A 13,445-nucleotide genomic window follows, 5' to 3' on the forward strand; every position below is an offset into this window, starting at 1 on the left:
TTAAAAATATAAAAATAAAATGTAAATAAATAAAGCAATATCTCCAGGGACCTATATATATACTAGTATATGTCCCTGATATCCCATTCATAAGAAATGTCATTTTTATTTCATACAGGATGGGAATAAAGATATGACTCCTCCTTAAGAAACGCTGGAAATGGTGTGTGGAGTTAAAATATTTTTTTTTAACATAGTAACCAATATGAACGAGACGAGGAGTGGGTGGGGGAGGGAGTGGTGGTGAAGAAGAACCATTTTTAACATTATTAAGTGCAGAATGAAAAAATGCACTTTTAATTAGCAATAATATATAAAGTAAATAAAAATGTTTCTGTTCTGAGAAGAATTTTTATTTTTAGCGTTCTTTTCCTTCAAAATTCTTGGTTCTGTGAGCATAGTTGAAATTGACCGTTATTCTGTTGATTAGACAAATCTTTCAAACTTCCTGATAGAACTTCGACAGTGTTATGAGTGTAAAAATATACTTCAAGTGGGCAACCAAGGAATCTGATCATAAATTGTGTCACTGGTGATCAAGAATGGAGGAACTAAAGGATCATACTGTGTACAAGTGAAATAGTACCTTTGAAAACATATCCTTATTGCAATTTAACATTATCACCGAATCAGTTGGCAAGGGCGACAACTGATGGGTAACCACCATACACATCATGACGATAAAGCCAAACCTAACCCAGAATCTCACGGCGGCAGCGCCCCCACCAGGTCTTCAATATTTGGATCAAGCACAAAGTTAAACTCAGCCAGTCTCATCAAACTCTTCCAGGTTCAACAAATAATATTTAATAAGAAATAAGTTAATGATAATCATGTTTTATACAAGTGTTCACAAGTATGACTTGTAAACTAAAGTGTAAACAACCATATTTGTTAAAATACAAATGCTTTATTTCATGGTAGAGGAAATTTGTAGCATAAAGTGATGGAGCCTATCATCCTATTTGCAGGGGTAGGCAAATAAAATTTTGCAGTACTTGCCCTCGGACATGTTACCATTGTAAAACTACTTGTCCTACCAAAAAATATGCTTGTCCCACCTTTTTCTTAAATTACACGGAATTGAAGCATTGATATCAAATTATTTCTTGAGTGAGACACCCAAACACTACTCGAAGATATCCTAGATCTAAAATCACGAAATTCTTCCACAGCTTAATTCAAAGGAAAATGTTTTATTTTAAGAGGCATTGCAATTTGTCTAGCCCTGAATCCAGTGATATCCATGAGCATAGAAATTCAATGATTAATTTTTTCTTTAGTATATATTTATGATACAATATTTAATTATTGATATGTATCCATCATTGAATACATCTCTGATGCTTGTCAGTGAGGTAATTCTATGTCCAAATTAAGTTGGAATTGATATGGTTTTTGATAGACATGATTTTAGAACATGTAGCAGGGGTTATTTTCTGACAATCACCATACTGGAGGTCAGCAAGACCAGATTCCTTTATTATTCAACCAATTTATACCCATCATACTGGGAAATATTGGATAAAGAGAACATGGTTTTCCTTATGAATATATGTTTTTAAAAAAGTGTCTTTTATTTAATAAGTTTAGTATTTTAAATATTTTTGTCCTTATATATTACTTGCATATTACATGTTTAAAAGTGGTTGATCAAAGAGGAAAATTCACTAGTTTGACCTTGAAAATGGCAGTCAAGGCAAATATCTCTGGAAAATATATCATGCAAAACTATCTTTCAAGTGAGCACATTTAAGGCTGACAAAGGCTCATAGTCACTAGCCTTTATACATGTTATATGACTCCAAATAAAACCTTTCATTTATTCTAATAAAAAAAAATGATGTTCATCTCTGAAATGTTTCATTCCTAAGCTGGTCTATTGAAACTATTTGAAAAAGTTCTCTTGTCAAATACCTGCATGCACTTAAAAAAATCAATAAATCTTTTTTTTTTTAAGTTTTCTGAATCCAAAACAATCCTGAAGTTCCCATATTTCTTTCATCCTTTTAAGTTTAACAATATACATGGATTACTTGGTTAAAGTATCTATCTCAACAAGGAAATTAAATTTTTTTTATACTCTGCTCCGAAGGAAAGGGGGTAACACTGTTTTACTTAATGTGTCTGTTAATTTGACACAGACCTATTGGCCATAACAAATTTTCGTTGCAGTTTTCTCAACAATTTATCATCGCAGATGAATGAAATGATAGCACACTCTTTGTATAGGCATGCCAAATGGTGGAATTAATTTTTGTTTAAATATGATGTCATCTTCCCATTAATCGTGTGTCTGTCCATAACAAGTTTTCGTGTTCAATTTCCCAGAACTTTTTCTCATCACACATGGTACATGCATAACTTTTAGCACACTCTTTCTTTTCATGCATTTGATGGGATTCATTTTTGTGCAAATTCAATGTCAGCATATGAGGGTATATTCACACCACAGGCACCAGATGTTACTTGTTTTTCTTTTATTAAAAAAAAATATTCCACTACCGTACTAGTGACTACCTAATAATTCACAAGATACACATCTCTGCCATCTTGATTTTTTTCTAGGTCTGTCACATCAACTTGTATTTTTGTCTCAAACTGGTTGAAATAATTTCCCTGCTACCGTATTCTTTCTGAGATCAGTCTTTTGAGGTCTCGATTTACTGACAGTGCAACCAAAATGGTGCATCATGCTTGCAGATACATGTATTAAAAACCTCTTCATCAATCCGAGAAAACAATATTATTAAAGAAAAAAATATTTCAGCCGTGATTTTTAATGCAAAATCCTAAATTCTTGTACAGAACACTTCTTTTCCAAAAGGTTTAAATAACAGTAATCTTAATGGTCCTTTTCTCGCGTAAAAGTGATATCTGTTATGAAAAAGCATAAGTCATTCGTAAAACTTGTTTATTTTATGTATACCTAACTTAACCTAGCAAGAGTGATTTTTTTTTTTAATTTTCACAGCTCAATCAGTCAATTCGTTAAATTGAATTTTTCTAGTAAAAACTTTTCTTTTAATTTTTTGATTGAAAAATGATTCAGAAAAAAATTAATTTACTGAAGAGTGAGTGGTCCGTTGCTTGGAATGGTGTTTTACAAGGCAGTCAATGAACTGTCCTGAATATTTCTTTTCTAACCCTACCTCAAATTTAAACTATTCATCATGCTTATTTTAATATAGACAATCCTTTATGACAGGGACTGGAAACAATTTGGTGTGAAGGTGTCTTGTTGAAGTTTTGTTTTGACAAGGAAAAATTGATCATGTATAGAGATAGACTGCTGTAGTTATTTCACGGCACATAAGTGTTATTTTTGTTATTCCCATGCTGCTGTAACTGCGTCATATAACTCTGGGTTTATAGGCCAGCTTATTGATCTTTGCTAACTAAAACTGTGTTCAGTGTTCATAAAAGATTTGTCATTTCCTTCCTCGGACAGTTGTTGACACATGGAAATTTTTCAGATGTCTAACTAAACAATAAACGTTTCAAATGCATTCAGATACATTTTCAAGTCTTTATTTTCACACGTGTTAAAAAACTTTGGAACTTTATCCTTTAACAAATTAAATTTTAATGCTTTTAGAAATGAAGTATTGATAGTGAAAGATTCCATGTTATTCCTTTGTCCTGCATTCAGCACCAAGATCTGTCACAGCCACATTTATTGAACTGACAAAATCCATTTTCACATGTGACTGAAAGGAGGTTTTTCTACCTTTGCCACACAGTATGATGCTGTGAAAAAAATATTAATATACACTTGTTATTTAGTGATCTATACAAAAGAGATCTGTATTTACCTGTATCCTAAGTTTTTAAATGCAGGCATACACATAGGCAATGTTAATTAATTATAGTAGAACAAGAATTAAGTGGATGGTTAGAGCATTATTAATTAGTCTTATGGACCACCTTGTTGTTCCGTTGTTGTTTTTTTGACAGAAAGATGAATTTTTGTGATTTTTTCCAGAAACTCGAGTTGACGGCAGATGAACAGAACCGACATCCAGGAGAACTGAGTCGAGCTACTTTTGAGGTGAGTTTTATTCAGGATCTGTTGAGTTTTGATTTAGGATCATTTTGTTTTGACAGGCTAAATAGAAACCTGTCTTATACCTAATGTTGTTATGACTTCCATAAGCATGCAAATAAATCTGTTTCTAATTGAACAGATTATTGAGACCATTCAAGAAATAAAAAGATGTTTTATGCTGTAGATATGGTTAAAGTAATTTCCTCAGCTAATTCTTATCATTAAGTATTTTTACTTTTATTAAAATTTCCCTTTTTAACAGGTTTAAAACATTTTTTTTTAGAAATATTTCTTCCAGATCTGTAGCTTACTGTCCCCAAAAAGGGATGTTTTTAGCTTAATACTGGCCCCAAAAGATGCGATGATATTTTAACATGATAAATGAGGAACTATAAACTATTTGCAAACTTCTCAAATATCTTTCTTGTGCAGAGTAAAATTTATCTTTTGTATTATCAATATGAAGTTTGCTCTAGTCTTCTTTTTTTGTGAAAATGACATAGTCATACTAAAACATGCTATATAAAATCTTTTTAAAAATCTACCGGTATGTTTAGGGAAATATTACCCTGTATTATGCTTTGGGCCTTTATGTAAGAGCAGTGAGAGAGGGATCTGATGGGTCATGACCATTGGAAGTTCAGTGTCCTCAATGAGAGGTGATAAAGTGATAAAGCTGTTTTTTTTTTTTTTATCAAACTGTTTAGTTATTTAATACTTTAAAGTTTAAACTCATGAACTGTAGAGGCATGGAAGATATCAAGTTATAATAGGATTTTTTTTTTTCAGATTGTCAGTTTCATTCAAGAAAAACTTTAATTTTCTTTCTTGAAATTTATTTTTAAAAATCTGAAATATTTGAAGGAATTTCACTGGTTTTTCGTTTGATTTTGAATGTTAGTCATTTGGTTTTGGCCTCCAGCTTTTTGAAAGTGAGGGAACTGTAAATCTCAATCATCTGTCAGTCTGTCTGTCGCAAGGTCCTTGGTCATAATGAAAAAGATTGGTCTATCCGCTTCATATTTTACATATACACTCCTGTTGACAAACATATCATGCTTTTTTACCCGTGAATTGATCTAACTAATACATGTCATAAATTTCCTGCATCTCAAAATTCAAAAGACATAAGATAGATTAATTGTAAGAGTAGTTAAAGTATGTAGAGACTGTCAAAGATAAAGCTTATATGGACTTAAATCTTGGTTGACACTTTTTTCATAAAATCTGATGGCATGCAGCATGTACAGTGCACATGCTAAATTTCACAGACTGCCATCTCATGTAAACCAAAATGTACTGTCTGTCCACATTAAGAACTACTTTGACAAGTAGGTCAAAGGTTAAGTTGGTCACCAGATTGGTAATTTTGATATTTGTCAGAAGCCACATTGCCAAGCAGTATCTTAGAGTTCTTAAGGTATGAGGTGGAACAGATGGATGAACAGTTAGACAGACAGATGCTAAGTAAAATAATCCTCAGGTTTTGCTTTGCTCTTCAGACAACTCAAAAATTAAAAAAAGGGTGAAGGGAGAGTCCATAACCCAAGTGCCTGAGCTACATTTAGGGTGGAGGTATCTACTATAATTCTTTGATTCACATCTAAAAAGTGTCCCTAATGCAGTTTATTTTTTTTTTAAATGCCGAGATATTTTTTAGAATTAATTTAGGTATATACCAGGTTTTAAGAGAGAGATATTAACCCTATGCCAGAATGTTCAGAAAATTGCTTTTAAGATTTAGCTTCCTGAAGTATTTTCTCCCACTACTGGTATTAATTCAAATCTTGGGTCCATAAGATCCCAGGTAAATCATCTATAGTCTTATACAGACGTAATGGATGTCTGACTCAACTTAATTTCAGAATGCCTTTCATGGACCACTTTACAAGTTTGGGAAGCTGCTGTACATACAAATTCGACATTCATCTATGGAGACAGAGAGAGAATCACAAAAGAACAGTTTACCAAGGCTGGCAAGGAGCTACTGAAACTCTACGATGAATCCTCACAGCTGCAGTACTACTTCAAACTTTTTGCCAGTGGAAAGGATCACCTTACTAAGGAAGGTAGGAATCAATTTTTTCCTCTCATCATTTTGTAGTTTATGCAAATGATGATTATGATTGCAGATTACAAGGTAGAAGTTAATGTTTTTAGCTCACCTGAGCTGAAAGCTCAAGTGAGCTTTTCTGATCACATTTTGTCCGGCGTCCGTCTGTCTGTCTGTCCGTCTAGCTGTCCGTCTGTCTGTAAACTTTTCACATTTTCGACTTCTTCTCAAGAACTGCTGGGCCAATTTCAACCAAACTTGCCACAAAGTATCCTTGGGTGAAGGGGATTCAAGTTTGTTCAAATGAAGGGCCACGCCCTCATTCAAGGGGAGATAATTGGGAATAATTGAAAATTTGGTGGCATATTTCAAAAATCTTCTTCTCAAGAACCACTGTGCCAGGAAAGATGAAACTTATGGAGAAACATCCTCAGGTAGTGTAGATTCAAGTTTGTACAAATCATGACCCCGGGGTAGGGCGGGGCCAAAATGGCCGACCAAAGTTTTGCATAGAAATATATAGGAAAATTCTTTAAAAATCTTCTTCTCAAGAATGACAAAGCCATAATTCATCATATTTATATGGAAGCATGCTCAGGTAGTGTAGATTCAAATTTGTTCAAATCATGACCCCCGGGGGTAGGGCGGGGCCAAAATGGCCGACCAAAGTTTTGCATAGAAATATATAGGAAAATTCTTTAAAAATCTTCTTCTCAAGAATGACAAAGCCATAATTCATCATAGTTATATGAAAGCATGCTCAGGTAGTGTAGATTCAAGTTTGTTCAAATCATGACCCCCCGGGGTAGGGCGGGGCCAAGATGGCCGACCAAAGTTTTACATAGAAATATATAGGAAAATTCTTTAAAAATCTTCTTCTTAAGAATGACAAAGCCATAATTCATCATATATAATTATATGGAAGCATGCTCAGGTAGTGTAGATTCAAGTTTGTTCATAATCATGACCCCCAAGGTAGGGCGGGGCCAAAATGTCTTATACCAAAGTTTTACATAGAAATATATAGGAAAATTCTTTAAAAATCTTCTTCTCAAGAATGACAAAGCCATAATTCATCATATTTATATGGAAGCATGCTCAGGTAGTGTAGATTCAAATTTCTTCAAATCATGAGCCCCGGGGGTAGGGCGGGGCCAAAATGGCTGACCAAAGTTTTACATAGAAATATGTAGGAAAATTCTTTAAAAATCTTCTTCTCAAGAATGACAAAGCCATAATTCATCATATTTATATGGAAGCATGCTCAGAGAGTGTAGATTCAACAAATAATGAACCCCGGGGTTACCAAAATGGCCGACCAAAGTTTTGCATAGAAATATATAGGAAAATTCTTTAAAAATCTTCTTCTCAAGAATGACAAAGCCATAATTCATCATATTTATATGGAAGCTGCTCAGGTAGTGTAGATTCAAGTTTGTTCAAAATTTATGCCAGGGCGGGGCCAAAAGGACCAAAGTTTTCAAAGATATATAAAGGAAAATTTTTAAAAAATCATTTTCTAAAAAATTATCATTCCAAAAATGCCATGATTGGTCATTACTTTTGGATTTAAACTTTACAATAAAAAACCAGACTTTTTTACCCTTAGTACTCAGGTAGAATGTTAATGGGCCTTTTTAGTTAATGGGACACTATCATGAAAAAATGGTTATTCTTTGCATTGTTCTATATGGCACTTTTTAGCTCACCTCAGCTGAAAGTTGTGAGCTAAATTATTCAAAATCATGGACTCTATGGGCATGGTGGGCTTATGAATCTCATATTATTAAGATATGTTTAATAAGTACCTGTAATGTATGTATTTACTTTCCTTAACAATAATTGTATATAATGCCCTATGACAATGTTGTTTATTTATATAGATGCCCTACAGATGATTGCTGTGTCATATGCCCTGACCCTGTCAGCTTCTATGATTCCTTACTCCACAGGCAGCACAGATGACTCATTGTTTGCTAAAACTGTGTTCAGTGTTCATAAAAGATTTGTCAGGGGGTGGTGCAAGGAATGGTAAGGTTGATCTCCTCAAAATCACATTCACTTTTCCTGGATTTTTGGTTAAGAATAAACATTATAGAACATGTATTAGATTATCTGTTAAAGATTTGGAAAATTCTTACGTAGGGAAGTTTGATTTTGCAAGCTATCTGAAAATTTTATCGGTCCTATATTCCTAAATGTCTTGTACCCCTGGTAAATAAATACAATTTACAAAACCCATTCTTGTAGAATTGAGTTAATATGAACACTAAAGCTGTATTTTGTACTTTCAGTTTGGTATAAATGAGAGGGTTACATTTGATGAATTCACTTCCTGGTCCAAGAAGAATAGTCCTCATCTGTTCTGTGGGGTACATAACTGGGTGTACCAGATCCTCACTGGGTCCAAGATGCCATCTGAATTGGTAAGTTAAAACAAAAGTCTGTGTCTTAACCTGACAATTATAATCACAACTAGATGAGATCTCGTTGCGAGCAACGAGTAGGTCTTCCGTTGAATTTCTCGATGAGATGTGATTTTGACTGAGATATTCGTTAAAAGAGAATGACATTAAGTTTTCCTTCATTAAATTTAAAAATTTCTCATTTTTATAAGGGTATTCTGAACATCTTTTTTTCAATAAGGCTTATAAAAATATTCCTCCTTTTCGAGACATAAAGCATAAAAATATAGCAGTTTGGTCCCTCGCGACTTCTAATTACGTTACATATGATCAAAATGTTATCATATATTGTTGCAAATCGTTAAGATGAATACCTTTGCCCCAGTAATGTATCACAAAATATTTATCATTAGAGAGTTAATAGATAAAAGAATTTTGGCCCCTCTGAGCCCCTAATTTGAAGCCCCTTTTTCTTAATATCAAATGAAAGGTCTTGTGATTTTGAAAATTTTTTGTTCAACACTTATTCAGAGATTTCTTTTTGTTGTGGAGATATGCTGAATGGAAATATTTAGGGGCCACCCCTACAAGTCCCTAGTAGGGCCGTTTTACAAAAATTCAGAGTATGCATATTGTTTAGAATATTACTCTGACCATCTATTGTTCAATATTACTTATCAAGTTATTCCCCGTTTTTGATATATAAAGCGTCAAAGATTTGACATTCTAGCCCCTTGAGGCCCCTAATTACGTAACGTATGATAAAAATATTATCATATATTGTTGCAAATCGTTAAAATGAAGACTGTTGCTTCAGTAATGTATAACAAAATAATGATCATTAAAGAGTTATAGATAAAAGACTTTTGGCCCCTCTTAGCCCCTTATTTGAGGGGTCAGCCCCTTTTCTTGATACCAAATAAAAGTTCTTTAGATTTTGAAGATTTTTTGTTCTACACTAATTCAGAGATTTCTTTTCGTTGTGGAGATATGCTGAATGGAATAATTTAGGGGCCACTCCTACAAGTCCTTAATGGGGCCGTTTTACAAAAATTCATAGTATGCATATTGTTCAGAACATTACTCTGACCATCTTTTGTTCAAAATTGCTTATCAAAATATTCCCCCTTTTGAGATAAAAAGCGACAAAGATTTGACGTTCTGGCCCCTTGTGACCCCTAATTATGTAATATATGATCCAAATATATATATCCAAAATCATATATTGTTGCAAATCGTTCAGATGAATACCTTTGCTTCTGTAATGTATCACAAAATAATCATTAAAGAGTTAAAGATGAAAGAATTTTGGCCCCTCTGAGCCCCTAATTTGAGGAGTCAGCCCCTTTTTCTTGATTTCAAATTAAAGGTCTTCTGATTTCAAAGACTTTTTGTTCAACACCTATTCAGAGATTTCTTTTCGTTTGGGAGATATGATGAATGGAAATATTTAGGGGCCACCCCTACAAGTCCTCAATGGGGCCATTTTACAAAAATTCAGAGTATGCATATTGTTTAGAATATTATTCTGACCATTTTTTGTTCAATATTGCTTATCAAAATATTCCCTCTTTTCAAGATATGAAGCGTCAAAGATTTAGCATTCTGGCCCCTTGTGACCCCTTATTACGTTAGATATACTTAAAAGATGAATATATGTTGTTGCAAATGGTCTAAAATTAATAAAAATTGAAAAATCCAGCAGAAAAAGTGATAAAATTTTTTGGACACACGGGGGGTCACGTGACAATCCAACGCGCTAACCATTTAGCCATTGGGATCGCCGCTTTGAGTTTTCAAATGCAAATATCTCGAGATTGGCTTTTTCGATTTTCAAACAAATTACATATTTCACTTCTGCAAAAGAGTCTCTATTCAATTCTGAAACAAAAATATTAAAAAAGAAAAGTTGAAAAATTGCGTTTTTTAAATTCGCTTCAGTATCGACCGGAAGCATTGACGACGCACGAAAACAATTCTGCAATGCTATAAATATGAACTATCATCTAAATTCATATCTCAACCAGTTTTGCTACTAAATCAAGACAAAATTGCATTTTAAAAATAGAAAATTGTCCATATCTCACGACCGGAAGTGACTGGTCCGTCAACGAAAAAAATTTCCAACAAGGTTCATGATCAGTACCTATCAGATGTAAAAGTTTCATGGGTCGGCCCAGTAGTTTACGAGAAATTGCATGCACAAAATCGGTAATAATAATAATAATAATAGGAAAAAAGAAACCGACAAGAAGGTCTTGGTTAAAGACGGAAACCTTAATAAAGGTGGTTTATATTTATGCAGGGCATTGAGTATGCATTAAGTACAAGGTTCTTAATTCTAAGCTTGTCTAAAAAGCTTTGATATTTTATCCTTAATATGAGGGAAATTTTAAGCTGCTGTCAACTTACCATATAACTAATTTTACAGTGTAAAAAATCAGAGGTCTTTGGTGAATGATTCTGGGCAATTATTTTAAAAAATACTGTAGATTCATAATTATACATGAGAAATTAATTATTGCATAAGTTTTTGAGAAACACCTCTCCTGAACTAAAATTACTTTTATTTTTAAAGTGTTGAAATCCATGAAAAATCTCTTGATCAGTTGTCCACTCACAATTTTAATATTGTCCTCCTGATTTGACATTAAAGAGACATTTTGTAATAATAAGAACTCGCAAAAAATAAGGAATCTACAGTAGTTAAGGTAAATATAAATATATATGCAGAGAAGTGGCACAAAAGATGCTAGCATGTGAATTCTGCTGAAATATGTATGTTTACAGCATCTTTTCTTAAGCAGGGGAAGTATTCTGATTTAATAAGAAAATTGTATCTGATGGGTTAATATACAGATTATTTGAAATGTGTCTGTTTCAATGATTTGAACAAAGGGATAAACAGTTATTTCAGAGATCAAATTTTATCATTAATTGTGGTAGAAGATTTACCCATGGACCTTCATTTGAGAAATATGCTATTGGAAAAAAAAATTAATGTTTGAAAATTTAAGCTTTAAATGAATTGAAATTTTTAGATATACGTCATTGTATTTCTATTTTACAGGAGACTGCCAAAGTTCCCCAGTTGGAGCGTTTTGTGGAGGATAAGTATGTGATGAGTATGGGACTGCTGTGGATGCTGACCACAGTTATACCCCAGTCCTACACCCACAATCAGGAGGAAAAGGAGAAAAAAGACAAACAGAAATCCAGCGAAAAGAACCCCCTCCTCAACTCCTTCCACATAATCAGGAGACTGGTGGGTACAAGTTATCTTCCTTTACAGTTTGTCACTGTCTACATTCTTAATGGGATGGTTTTCTCCCATTATGAATTCAAATTAATTTATCAAGAGATCAATTAGAATAAATTACTTCCATGCTAAACTTGTACCACCTCCTTAGAATACTAGTGGGAGTAATCCCCCTCCCTATAACTTACTGTCAACTCACTAGGAATCCAGTCCCTTCTGGTAATAAATTTTGCTCCTCCTTAACAACCCAGAAGAAATATTGGTCAAAAATAACAGAAGAGTAAAGAGTTTGCATTTCTTCATTTGACAGTCAATATTGATAACTTTACTACAGACCAGTTGGAGAACATTTCATTCTGTCACTCACATTCAGATCTACATGATTGTATGTATTTTTTTTTGAATATCTAAGTAGTAGTAGATAAAGTGAAACTTTGAACTACATATAAGTGTTTTCACTATTACAGGCTCAGCTGACCCGGTGCCAGAGCTGGACTTTGTTGTATGACAGCAGAGAACATGGCTTGTCCCATAACAGGTAAAGTACAATTACTGCATGAATCAGGTTCTTTTTTAAGACTTGATTACTGTGAAGATTTTGAAAAGTTTTCAAGTTTGTTTAAATGAAGTTTGAAAGTGAGTCATTATTTGTAAGTGTAGTTGCTATCCAGAAATTGATAAATGTGCTTTGAAGTACCTATCTCTTTGCAGATTTCATCACCACATTTCATCATATCATGGTCCCACCATTACTTTGGTTTCATTTGAAGGAAGAAACACATACTGCTTAGCTCTAGACAAACCTTGGAGGTAAGTTGTCATAACATGATGGAAAATCTGGTAGATGTTGACTCTGTGTGCAAATACTGTAGATTGGCAAATAATCACGATGGTTTTGATTTCACTATGTTCGCGATTCATCATTTTTCCACGAAATTAAACATCGGGAATGCTATTATTAGTTTTTAAAAACGTTTAAATGCCTATAGAAAATTTGAAATAATTTCTCGCAGCGTGAAATTAAAACCATCGCAATTGATACTTTTTGGGATATCGTGAAATTTTAACACCGTGGAATTAAAACAACTTGTAGTACATAGGCAACCATGTAAAATATTGAATACCAACAGATTTTAAGGGGGAGTAACTATTTTGTCCATTCTGATTTCCTTTTAGATATGCTAATATTGGGTTTACCTCAAAAAGTAGTCTCAGGATGCAAAAATCTGACATTCTGTTGAATAAAATATAAAATGTATGACTTTTTTAAAGAGAGGGAGCCAGTCGGTTTGGAGGAGAGGACACCATGTTGATCCAAGTCTCTCCAATATTTAGAGTCATGCAAAGTGAGTTTAAATTTATCAGAATCCTCAAGCATGTAAAGTAGAATGATACTGTCAGCAATTCAAAAACTGTAGATCTCCAATTTTTTGCAATATCTTATTTTTGAAAGAAATTTTTGAAAGTTATTTTACTGATTGACATTTAATTCCAGAGAGTGGCCCCCTTGCGACTTGGAATGAGTATTCACGAGATCTACGTAAAGGAATTTATATGGGTAAAGATGGCAAATCTTTGGTGCTATTTATTCCAGCAGATTTTGACTCTGTGGAACACTATGGAGTGAACTGTGCTCTCCACAAAATAGAGGTAAAGAAATACATAGAGTCAGTAGCTCTT

At 33.4% G+C, this 13,445-nt stretch overlaps 1 pseudogene; it reads left to right on the top strand.

Moving 5' to 3' along the window:
• Nucleotides 1-442: 442 nt before the first annotated feature.
• Nucleotides 443-13,415, top strand: LOC134272743 (uncharacterized; annotated as a pseudogene).
• The last annotated feature ends 30 nt before the right edge of the window (nucleotides 13,416-13,445 follow it).

Source organism: Saccostrea cucullata, unplaced genomic scaffold (genome assembly GCF_032062105.1).
Source record: "Saccostrea cucullata isolate Sc308-1 unplaced genomic scaffold, CSIRO_AGI_Scuc_v1 ctg7649, whole genome shotgun sequence".
Taxonomy (NCBI): domain Eukaryota; kingdom Metazoa; phylum Mollusca; class Bivalvia; order Ostreida; family Ostreidae; genus Saccostrea; species Saccostrea cuccullata.